This window comes from Mobula birostris, chromosome 9, assembly GCF_030028105.1.
Source record: "Mobula birostris isolate sMobBir1 chromosome 9, sMobBir1.hap1, whole genome shotgun sequence".
Taxonomy (NCBI): Eukaryota; Metazoa; Chordata; class Chondrichthyes; order Myliobatiformes; family Myliobatidae; genus Mobula; species Mobula birostris.
The window spans coordinates 4,364,794-4,376,042 of record NC_092378.1 but is presented as its reverse complement, the minus strand read 5'-3'; positions in this window follow the sequence as shown (position 1 = coordinate 4,376,042).

The following is an 11,249-nucleotide window of genomic DNA, read 5'->3' as shown; positions in this document are numbered from 1 at the left end:
ACCTCTTCCTAGAGATGCTGCCTGGCCTGCTGCGTTCGCCAGCAACTTTGATGTGTGTTGCTTGAAATTCCAGCATCTGCAGAATTCCTCGTGTTTGTGCATTGATATTAAATATTGTAAGCTGCAGAACAGATTAACCAATGGCAGGGAGTTCAGAAGCCTAACAGCCTTAGGGAAGAAACTGTTTCCCTCCTGACCGCTCTTGCTTTTATGCATCGTAGTCTCCTGCCTGAAGTTAGAAAGTCAAAGAGGATGCTGGATGGATGGGTGGGATTCTTAATAATACTAAGGGCCCTGTGTACACAGCGCTCCTGATAAATGTCCTGATGGATGGTAGAGAAACCCCCATGATCCTCTCAGCTGTTCTCACAGTCCTTTGTAGGGACTCCTGGTCCGATGCTCGACTGCTCCCATACCAGATGGAGATACAACTTGTCAGGACCCTCTCAATGGTGCTCCTGTAAGTGTATTAAAGATGGGAGGATGGAGCCTTGCATGTCTCAATCTCCTTAGGAAGTGGAGGCACTGCTGTGCCTTCTTGTTCAGGGAGGTGATATTAAGGGAACAGAGGTCACCTGTGATGTGAACTCCCAGGAACTTGGTGCACCTAACCCTCTCTACGAGGAGCAATGTATTCGCAAAGTGGGATGGCTTGTCTGACCCTTCCTGAGTCCACAAAGATTTCCTTTGCTCAGGTTTAGGTTGTTTTCTCACAACAATCCACCAGCCGCTCCACTTTCCCTCCATGCTCCGTCTCCTCATCATTCTTGATAAGGCCAACCACTGTTGCGTCATCCGCAAGCTCGATGAGCTGGATCCTGTGATACAGTCACGCTTCGCCAGTGTGAACAGCAGTGGGCTGAACACACAGCCTTGGGGAGCGCCGGTGCTCAGCATAATGGGGCCAGAGACGTTGCTGCTCACACGGACTGACTGTGGCATTACTGTGAAGAAGTTCAGAATCCAATTGCAGAGGGAGGTGTTGAGACCAGCGAGGACAGTTTCCCACCAGTTTCTGGGGTATGATGGTGTTGAACGCTGAACTGAAGTCTATAAACAGCAGTCTGGCATATGAGACCCCATTTTCCACGGGGGACAGGACAGAGTGTAGGGCAGAGGCTATTGTATCATCAGTGGATCGGTTTGAGTGATAAGCGAACTGGAAAGGGTCCAGTGTACCCAGGAGAAAGGCTTTAATGTGCTCCATGACCAGCTGCTCAAAGCATTTCATAATGGTTGATGTTAATGCCACTGGACAATAGGCATTTAGGCAGGTTACTGTCATCTTCTATGGCACCGGAATGATGTTGCTGCCTTGAAAACTGAGGGGACAATGGATTGTTCCAGAAAGATGTTAAATATATCAGTCAGCACTTCTGTCAGCTGGGCTGTGCAGTATTTCACAACCAGAGCTGGTATGTTATCGGGCCCCGCAGTTTTACGTGGGTTGACTCTGACCAGGGTTTTCCTCACCTCAGCTTCAGCCAGACGGAGTGTCTGCTCCCCAGGGGGGAGGGGTGCCTTCCTCGCCAGCACTTTGTTCTGTATCAGACTAGATGTAGAAGATATTCAGCCTCTTAGGGAGTGAAGCATCCTGGTCACTGACACGCAGGGTCGACTGTAAAATCTTCTGAATTTCCTGCCACAAGTGCCTCGTGTATCTGGTATCACAGAAGTGACTGTAAATTCTCTGGGAATGCTCCATTTCCCCTTTCTGATGGAGTGGGAAAGCACGGTTCTTGCTTTCCTGTGAGCTGCTGCATCCCCTGATCTAAAGGCTGCATCACCATTAGTCAGCCATGCACGGCCCTCTGCGGTGAGCCATCGCTCCTGATTTCCCTCACCAGGATGAGTTTGGTGATGATAAAAGCCTCAGCACACTTCTCTATGTAGCCGGTCACAGAATCCACAGGTTCCTTGATGTTAACATGATTTCCATAGCTAGCAGCCTCCCTGAACGTTCTCCAGTTCGTATGATCAAAGCAGTCCTGCAGTGCAAAGATTGCCCCCTCGGGCCAGGTTTTCACCACCGTTAGAACTGCTTTGACCCATTTGAACACTGGCCTGCATGCTGGAAGTAATTTTTCAGATAAGTGATCTGACAGTCCAATGTGGGGTGGAAGGACTGCTTTATAGGCAGCCAGTATGTTAGTGCAAACCAGCTATAGTGTATTTTCACCCCTGGTAGCAAAAACCAACTGGTGGAATTTAGGCAGGATTGTCTTCAGGTTCACATAGTTAAAATCGCCTGCTATGACGGTATATATTAAATAGTTAAATTAAATAAGAAGTGCAAAAATAGGAAATAAAAAAGGTAGTGAGGCAGTGTTCATGGGTTCAATGTCCATTCAGAAATCGGATGGCAGAGAGGAAGAAACTGTTCCTGAATTGTTGAGTGGATTTCCAGCGTTTGCAGAATCTCTTGTGTTTAAGATTTTCATGAATGGTTCTGTGCAGAGTTCGGCAGAAACTTAATACAAGAGTGACCTGCACTGTCCTCCTTGCAGGGAACATTGATAATAGACTAGAAAGAGATGTACAGAATTCTATGATATGCAGAACTGTGACCCGTTCACATATGACGAATCGGAGTCAGACTCTGGTTTATTATCACTGATCTGTCATGAACAAGAGAAGATCTGCAGACGCTGCAAATCCGAGGAATACACACAAAATGCTGGAGGAACTCAGCAGGCCAGGCGGCATCTGTGGAAAAAAGCACAATCGACATTTCAGGCTGAGACCCTTCAGCAGGACTGGAAAAAAAAGCCGAGGAATAGATTTGAAAGGTGGGAGGAGGGGAGAGAGAAATATCAGGCGATAGGTGAAACTTGGAGTGGGAAGGATGAAGCAAAGAGCTAGGGAGTTGATTGGTGAAAGAGACAGAAGACCAAGGAACAAAGAAAAAAGGCGGAGGGGGGCAGCGGAGGAGCGCCAGAGGGAGGCGATGGGCGGGCAAGGAGATAACCTGAGGGAGGGACATGGGAAATGGTGAAGGGTAGGGGGGAGACACTACTGGAAGCTTGAGAAATTGATGTTCGTGCCATTGTCATAGTCATAGTCACACTTTACTGATCCCGGGGGAAATTGGTTTTCGTTACAGTTGCGCCATAAATAATGAATAGTAATAAAACCATAAATAGTTATATAGTAATATGTAAATTATGCCAGGAAATAAGTCCAGGACCAGCCTATTGGCTCAGGGTGTCTGACCCTCCAAGGGAGGAGTTGTAAAGTTTGATGGCCACAGGCAGGAATGACTTCCTATGACGCTCAGTGCTACATCTCTGTGGAATGAGTCTCTGGCTGAATCTACTCCTGTGCCCAACCAGTACATTATGTAGTGGATGGGAGACATTGACCAAGATGGCATGCAACTTGGACAGCATCCTCTTTTCAGACACCACTGTCGGAGAGTCCAGTTCCATCCCCACAACATCACTGGCCTTACGAATGAGTTTGTTGATTCTGTTGGTGTCTGCTACCCTCAGCCTGCTGCCCCAGCACACAACAGTAAACATGATCGCACTGGCCACCACAGACTCGTAGAACATCCTCAGCATTGTCCGACAGATGTTAAAGGACCTCAGTCTCCTCAGGAAATAGAGACGGCTCTGACCCTTCTTGTAGACAGCTTCAGTGTTCTTTGACCAGTCCAGTTTATTGTCAATTCGTATCCCCAGGTATTTGTAATCCTCCACCATGTCCACACTGACCCCCTGGATGGAAACAGGGGTCACCGGCACCTTAGCTCTCCTCAGGTCTAGCACCAGCTCCTTAGTCTTTTTCACATTAATCTGCAGATAATTCTGCTCACATCAGGTTGGAGGCTACCCAAACAGAATAAGGTGTTGTTCTGCCAACCTAAGTGTGGCCTGACCATGACCGTGGAGGAGGCCATGGATGGACATATCAGAATGGGAAGCGGAATTAAAATGCGTGGCCACCGGGAGATCCCGTTTGTTCTGGCGGATGGAGCGTAGATGTCATGAAATTTGTTTTGCAGCAGCAATACAGTGCATTATCCAAAGCAACACACAAAATGCTGGAGAAACTCAGCAGGTTAGCAGCATCAATGGAGAGGAATCTATGGAGCCAACTTTTGAAACTGACACCCTTCATCAAGACTGGAACCCATTAATAACTCTGCTAGATGTGAAGACCACCTCATCAAGTGCAATTTTGATTATTTAATAATCTTTATATTCTATAATAAGATTGAAATCATCAAGGCGAGTAGGCGTTCAGGGCTGTTTACCTGCCTCTGGCTCACTGTTGCTGGAGTAGGGTGTCTGTGTGTGACAGTCTCTCCCTCTCTCTCCCTCTCGCTCACTGCTCCCAGCAGAAGGTCCCTGTGTTTCAATGGTCTCTCTCTCCCTCGATACTGTTTGAGGATGGTCCCAGAGCCCTGGGTCTTGGGCAAGGTTTGATCAATACAGTTTGTGGGTTGGACTCTGTAGTTCACGTTAAGAAGTGTTTCTGGTTTCTGGTCGCTCCATTTGTTGCTATTTTATGCAATTTTGATTGGGGCAGCCTGCAGGTAACAACTGACACAGCACTAGATTAAACAGAAATGAGCTGAACTGAATATGCCCGTGCTGTGTTTCATAATCTCTGTTTTTTGTTAATTTTCTTTGCCGTTTGTGCGATTTGTTTCTCTTTTGTGCGGGGGTGTGGGGGTGGGGGGTGATGTTTTTCTTTGAACGGGTTGCTTCCATGGATTTCTTTGTTTTCTGACTGTCTGTGCAGAATATAAACCTCACGATTGCACACTGCATACATACGTTGATAATAAATGTACTTTAAATCTTTGAATCTTTTTGCGGCAGGTTTCATTATTTGTGTGTATGAATGCGGATTGGCTCTGTGGGTTCTACACATCGTACATTCAGCTTCTCCCATTTGGAAGACGCTCACTCCTTAACTTTCTCAGCTGAAGCTTGAACTGACGAACAAGCGAAGACAAACTGTGCAAATAGGAAAATCAATAAATAATACTGGGAATACCAGTGTAGAATCCTTGAAAGTGAGTCCACAGGTTTGTGGATTCAGTTCAGAGTTTGAGATGAGTGAAGTTATCCACACTGGTTCAGGAGATCCGGCTAATAATGGCAAGCATGCCATGTGCCTTCTCCACCGGCCCGTTAGCTGGAGCAGCCACGTTCAGCGAGCTGTGGACTTTGGATCCAATGTCACTTAGTATATCAACATAAGAAAATCTGCAGATGCTGGGAATCCAAAGCAACACACACAAAATGCTGGAGGAACTCAGCAGGTCAGGCAGAATCCATGAAAATGAATAAACAGTTGACGTTTTGGGCCGAGACCCTTCTTCAGGACTGAATGGTAGGGGGAAAACGCAAGAATAAAAACATGGAGGGAAGGGAAGGAGGATAGCTGAAGACGAAAGGTGAGGCCAGATGGGTAGGAAAGATGGAGAGGAAGGAATCTGATAGGAGAGGAGAGTAGACCATGGGAGAAAGGGAAGGAGGAGGTGACTCAGGGGGTAAAGTGATAGGCAAGCAAGAAGAGGCAAGAGGCTACAGTGGCAATAAAAGAAGAGGGGATTTATTCTACTGGAAGAAGAAATCAACATTCATGCCATCAAGATGGAGGCTACTCAGACATTGCCCCTCCACTCAGAGGTTGGCCTCATATTGGCACAAGAGCAAGTCACGGACAGATATGTTGGGATGGGAATGGGAATCAGAATTAAAACGTTCGGCCAATGGGAAGTTCTATCTTTGGCAGACGGAGCAGAGATGCTTGATGAAATGGTCCCCCAATTTACAACAGGTCTCACCAATGTAGAGCAGGCCGCAAAGGGAGCTCTGACACTATAGACTCTTATCGCAGTTATAAGTTCTGCCATTAGCTGAGAACTTTTCTTTTACATTTGCTCTCCCAAAGTGCAGCTCTTCACATTTACTTTTCCTGAGAAATTTTGTTGTGGAGGGGTCCTCAGGGATTTAGACACAGTGTTGAGATAGGACCAGCAATATATTTCCAATATTGTTGATGTCTTTATTTTTCTTCGAGTTAGGGGATCAGGATTTGTATTGTCACTGTTTTTTCTGCAGGGGAGGGGGGTCGGGGATTGTTATTGTCACTGCTTTTTTCTATGGGGAGGGGGGTGGAGATTTGTTGCTATTGTAGCTGTTTTTTTCTGCGGGGAGGGGGTGGGGAATCTGGGGTCCGTGAGTTTTGGTTCTTTTTCTTTTTGTGTGTATTTCATGGCTATCTGGAGAAGATAAATGTCAGAGTTGTATTGTACATGGATACTTTGACAATAAAATTAACCTTTGAACCTTTGACATGAGAAAGGTGTGTGATTACAGGGGAACCTGTGGGTGGTGGTGCTCCCTGCTCCTGCCACTCTTCGTCTCCATAGTGGTGAAGATCACAGCTGCCGGGGCAGTCGCAGTGAACAACCCACAGTCACAACCAGAATCAGGTTTATTCTTAACACAAGAGATTCTGCAGATGCTGGAAATCCAGAGCAACACACACAAAATGCCAAAAGAACTCAGCAGGTCAGGCAACATCTATGGAAAAGAATAAACAGTTGATATTTTGGGCCGAGACCCTTCATCAGGACAGATTAAGGATAACATTAATAGTATTTTAAGATTAGCTTTGGTAGTCTGGTAATTTAATTTACCAGAATTCTGGTAATATCAGCCACCCCCCCATCAATTTGTATTCTGGCTCCCGACTTACCCCTTCTCTTCACCTCACCGTCATAAGGCGGGGAGTGGGAACGGACCCAAGTGCAAGACACAGACACTGAAGTACTAGGGATAGGACTAGGATACAGGGTGAGAGCAAGGACATGGACACAAAAACCAGGAACCCGGAACAGGACTGGACAAGAGAGCTAGGAGCCCAGGCTTGGACTCTGAGCCAGAGACTGGACAAGGACCCAGTACCTGGGTCTTGCCTCTGGTTCAAACCCCAGAACTAGGCAAGGACGAGGCTAGAGTCTTCAGGCTAGAGACCAGAGACGAGGCTTGGCAGGAGGCTGGAGGCTGGAGTCTTCAGGCTTGAGGCTAGGCAGGCTCCTCCTGGCCAGGGCGCGGTTCACCTGGGCAGGGCGTGGTACTCCTGGGCAGGGCGCGGATCATCACCCAACGGAGGCAAGGGACAGGAAGGGACAGAACCAACCGCAGGTAACGGCAAGACGGCCTGAGTTATACCTGGGCGGAGGCAAGGGACAGAAAGGGAGCTAGGTACAGGGTGACTCCACGACAAGACTGCAGGCGCGACGAGGCGAGAGTTGCCAGCAAGACAAGGCAAGGCTTCAGGCAATGCAAGACGAGACAAGAACTTCAGGCGAGGCGAGAGATACCTGCAAGACAAGGCAGGGCTTCAGGCGAGGAAACAGAAGGTAGAGGAAGGGATACAAGGAGTAAGGACAAGAACAATCCAGCACCACACCCTGGTCTCTGAAAGTATTTATGCAGCCAGCCCCAACGGGCATCAGCTGACTCAATTAGAGCTCAACAAGAACAAACAGGGTAGACAGGACCCTGGAGCAAGGGTCGATGGACCGGACCGTGAACCGGAATACGGATTTCACGGACCGGACCATGACACTCACCTGTCCATCACCTCCCTGTAGTGCTCCCTCCTCCTTCCCTTTCTCCCGTGGTCCACGCTCCTCTCCAATCAGATTCCTTATTCTTCAGCCCTTTACATTTTCCACGTATCACCTCCAGCTTCTCACTTCATCCCCCCTCTCCCACCCACCTACCTACCTACCTTCCCCCTCATTTAGTCCCACCTATCACATGCCAGCTTGTCTTCCTCCCCCTCCCTCGCATTCTTATCAGACTTCTGCCTCTTTCCTTTCTAGCCCTGATGAAGGAATGTGGCCGGAAATGTCGACTGTTTATTCCTCTCCATAGATGCTGCCTGACCTGCTGAGTTCTTCCAGCAGTTTGTGTGTGTTACTCAGGTTTATTATCAGTGACCTATGTCCTGAAATTTATTGTTTTCCTGCAGCAGTACAGCCCAAGATATAAAATTACTATAAGTTGCAAAAATAAGTAAATGCTCTAGGTCAAAAGAGGAATATTGAGAGAGTATTCACGGATTCTTGAACTGTTCAGAAATCTGATGGCAGAGGGAAGAAGCTTAGACATTTAGCTAGGCACGTGAATGAGAGAAATGTCTATGTGGAAGAGATTAGTTTAGTTGGCCATTTAACTGGTATAGCAGAACATTGTGGGCCAAAGGGCCTGTCCCTGTTTTGTACTGTTCTATGTCAAAGATGTATAAGATGTTGGTGAGGCCTAATTTGGAGTATTGTATGCAGTTTTTGTCACCTACCTACAGGAAGGATCTAAATAAGGTTGAAAGAGTACAGAGAAAATTTACAAGAATGTTGCCAGGACTAGAGGATCTGAGTTATTGGGAAAGATTGAATAGGTTAGGACTTGATTCTTTGGAGCGTAGAAGGTTGAGAGATTTGATAGAGGTTTACAAAATTATGAGAGGTGTAGATAGGGTAAGTGAAAACATGTTTTTTCCACTGAGTTTGGGTGGGACTACAACAGAGGTCATGGGTTAAGGGTGACAGAGGGTGGTGACAGTGTGGAATGAGCTACAAAGTACAAATGGCATATGCACGCTTGATTTCAATGTTTGAGAGAAATTTGGATAGGTAAAGGGATATGAAGAGATACGGAGGGCTATGGCCCAGGTGCAGGTCGATGGGAGTAGGGAGTTTAAATGGTTTAGCATGGACTAGATGGGCCAAAGGGCCTGTTCATGAGCTGTAGTTTTCTATGACTCCATGTTTGAAGCAATTCCTACATCATTGCGTGTAATGCACTTGCAGCTGTTATCACAGCCACTGCTTGCATCACCTCGAAAGTAAATACAGACTGCAAGTGGGCATGTAGATAAAATATGATAAAGGTGGAGGTGACTACATTATAGTCACGCGAGTGATTTTGCCCTGCACATCTGCCTGTGCAGGTTAGTTAGAGGATTACCATCAAAATTGCAGAAACTTAACCAAGTTGCTGTTTATGGAGGTAACTGTCACACTTTTGCAAGATTCAAGATTCCAGATCATTTCCAGTACACAGTGTCAGAACAAAATAATTGTTACTCTGGATTCAATGCAGCACAAAGCAATACCCACAGATAAAGAACCTAATAATATTACTAAAACATACACAATAAGTATAAATGCATAATAGTTTTTATATGTAGCCCCCCGGCCAGCCTCAGGGTCGCTCGGCTCGCTGTCGTCTGGGGAAACAGCCCTCGGTCCCGCTAAACTGGGTAACTAGTTTGTGTGGATGCTGTGTGATGTACCCCACCCCACCCAAATAACAGACAATACACCAGATATGATTAAATGATTTACAGTTTATAGATATTACTGGAACTATATAATTAATACAGAATAAAATATAAAAGGAAAATAAAAGGTGCCACACTTATCAAGGTTCAATCTCTTCGTGCACAAACAGTTGGAGCTCAGGACCCTTCTTCTTCACCCTGCGACCCCTCGGACCACCTCGACGGCCACCTGGGACCAACAATGTGTCATAAGGATGTGGCTGGAAACGGACCCAAGTGCAAGACACAGACACTGAAGTACTAGAGACAGGAATAGGATACAGGGTGAGGGCAAGGACATGGACACGAAAACCGGGAACCCAGAACAGGACTGGACAAGAGAGCTAGGAGCCCAGGCTTGGACACCGAGCCAGAGACTGGACAAGGACCCAGTACCTGGGTCTTGCCTCTGGCTTGGACCCCAGAACTAGGCAAGGACAAGGGTTGGCTGGCAGGCAGGACGAGGCTGGAGTCTTCAGGCTTGAGGCTAGAGACTAGAGGTGAGGCTTTGCAGGAGGCAGGAGGCTGCAGTCTTCAGGCTTGAGGCTAGAGACTAGAGGCAAGGCTTGGCAGGAGGCAGGAGGCTGGAGTCTTCAGGCTTGGGACTAGAAACTAGAGGCGAGGTTTGGCAGGAGGCAGGAGGCTGGAGTCTTCCCTTGGGCAGGGCGCGGTACTCCACCTGATTGAGGCAAGGGACAGGAAGGGACAGAACCAACCATAGGTAATGGCAATACGGCCTGGCTTACCCGACGGAGGCAAGGGGCAGGAAGGGACAGAACCAACCACAGGTAATGGCACGACAGCCTGGTTTACCCAACGGAGGCAAGGGACAGGAAGGGACAGAACCAACCGCAGGTAACAGCAAAATGGCCTGGCTTACCTGACGGAGGCAAGGGACAGGAAGGGAGCTAGGTACAGGGTGGCTCCAGGACAAGACTGCAGGCGAGACGAGGCGAGAGTTACCGGCAAGACCAGGCAAGGCTTCAGGCGAGGAAACAGAAGGCAGAGAAAGGGATTCAAGGAGTAAGGACAAGAACAATCCAGCACCACGCCCCGGTCTCTGGAAGTATTTATGCAGCCAGCCCCAATGAGCATCAGCTGCCTCAATTAGAGCTCAACAAGAACAGAAACAGGGTAGACAGGAAAACCTGGAGCAAGAATCAATGGACCGGACCGTGAACCCAGTGTCTGGGTCTTGCCTCTGGCATGGACCCCAGAACTAGGCAAGGACGAGGCTTGGCTGGCAGGCAGGATGAGGCTGGAGTCTTCAGGCTTGAGGCTAGAGACTAGAGGCGAGGCTTGGCAGGAGGCAGGCGTCTTGAGGCTAGAGGCTAGAGACTTGAGGCGAGGTTTGGCAGGAGGCAGGAGGCTGGAGATGAAGCGAGGCTTGGCAGGAGGCAGGAGGCTGGAGTCTTCAGGTTTGAGGCTAGAGACTTGAGGCGAGCCTTGGCAGGAGGCAGGAGGCTGGAGTCTTCAGGCTTGAGGCTAGAGACTAGAGGCGAGGCTTGGCAGGAGGCAGGAGGCTTGAGGCTAGAGACTTGAGGCGAGGCTTGGCAGGAGACAGGAGGCTGGAGACTTGAGGCAAGGAGGCAGGAGGCTGAAGTCTTCCCCTGGGCAGGGCACAGTTCTCCACCCGACGGAGGCAAGGGGCAGGAAAGGACAGAACCAACCTCATGCAACGGCAAGATGGCCTGGCTTACCCGATGGAGGCAACGGACAGGAAGGGAGTTAGGTACGGGGTGGTTCCAGAACAATACTGCAGGTGAGACGAGGCAAGAGTTACCAGCAAGACCAGGCAAGGCTTCAGGCAATGCAAGGCGAAACAAGAACTTCAGACGAGGCAAGAGCTACCACCAAGACAAGGCAGGGCTTCAGGTGAGGAAACAGAAGGCAGA